This window comes from Cynoglossus semilaevis, chromosome 9, assembly GCF_000523025.1.
Source record: "Cynoglossus semilaevis isolate Cse_v1.0 chromosome 9, Cse_v1.0, whole genome shotgun sequence".
Classification (NCBI taxonomy): domain Eukaryota; kingdom Metazoa; phylum Chordata; class Actinopteri; order Pleuronectiformes; family Cynoglossidae; genus Cynoglossus; species Cynoglossus semilaevis.
Window position 1 is genome coordinate 2498876 of NC_024315.1, and position 1379 is coordinate 2500254.

Below are 1379 nucleotides of genomic sequence, written 5' to 3' on the forward strand. Positions count from 1 at the left end.
CCCCACCGCCTCCCCCCACGGGCCCGACACACGGTTTCATTACTGCTGTCAGAAATTTGTCTCTGTTGTGAGATTTTTTTCAAAGATTCTGTCAGGCCACCAAGTCACTGTGGAAGCAGCCGAGAGTCACCGGCAGATCTTATCAGAATTCAAATTCACCTGAGGGTCAGTCTAACGCAGATAAGCTTTGAGAAGAAAAAAAAAAAGGAGATCAAACAGTAAACTTAAAAGAAAACAATGCAGACTGATAACATCTGGACCTACATAAATGTCTTAATGTGTCAATTAAAATAAGAACGCAGACGGTCATTATCAGTGCAGCCTATGAACATTGTTTCATTTATTATGTTGGAATGAAAACCATCCAAATCATCAGTTGTTGTTTTGTTTTTTTTTCTCCGAGCTTTTATTCCGAAAGTCTCCAAGCGTCATGATTTATTTATCTTTATTGCCTTCGCATTGTCCTCATTTGCTGATCGCTGAAATATTAAATATCTACCTGGTCTGAATGAGTCACAGTGGAATTCATGCTGTTAAATGAACAAACAAATGATCATTATTTTAGCACTTAATGTGAAAGTTGCATTGTAGCTGCTGAGATGGCGTGGTGTGAATAGAATAACCATTTTTTTCATTATTTAAGTAGTTACACAAATAAAATTATTTAAGTTCTCTATGTTGTTTTTACATTGTACTGTATGTGACTTTTTTTTTATTCCTGTATTGTAAATAAAACTAGGGGGTTACTTTGTTTCTCTTCAGAAATATCAATATGTCTATTAAAGTTTATAGCATGTCTAAAGTACATTTGTCTCTGTCACATTTGTCTTGTTTAAATGCTAGTTTTACACAGCTGCTTCCTGTGCCTTTACCTTTAAATGCTAACGAGCCACTTCAGGCTCCGCCCTCCTTGTGTTTTAGCCAGTGTTCGACTCAGAACAAGAAGAAGCTTCCGAAAAAGAGTCTAGAGCCGAAAGTGAACCTGGATGTTTGGCAGTGATTAGTAGTAGGAAGTAGTAGTAAAAATGATGGCCACTTTCTCGTACTAAAATATAGCTTGTGTTGCTAAGCTAAGTCGCATGGTCTTCGTTGCGATCATCACATTACCTTCTCGTTTCTGATTTGCTGGGGAAAAATACGATCTGATTTAGAGAAGAATAAACGATCGATTCAGATACACAAAATTAGAAATCACAAGTTTAGGCTGAAAAATGAAATGTTATCAATAAAAGTTGCAGTTGTCCTTTTTCTACTTAGTTTATATCTGATTAATCTGGGTGTTGATGTTTCCTCATAGAAACCAAAGAATCTTTATTGCACAACAATAATCATTTATATCAAGAAAAAAAAAAGAAATGGCTAATTTTAACAGTTTGTAC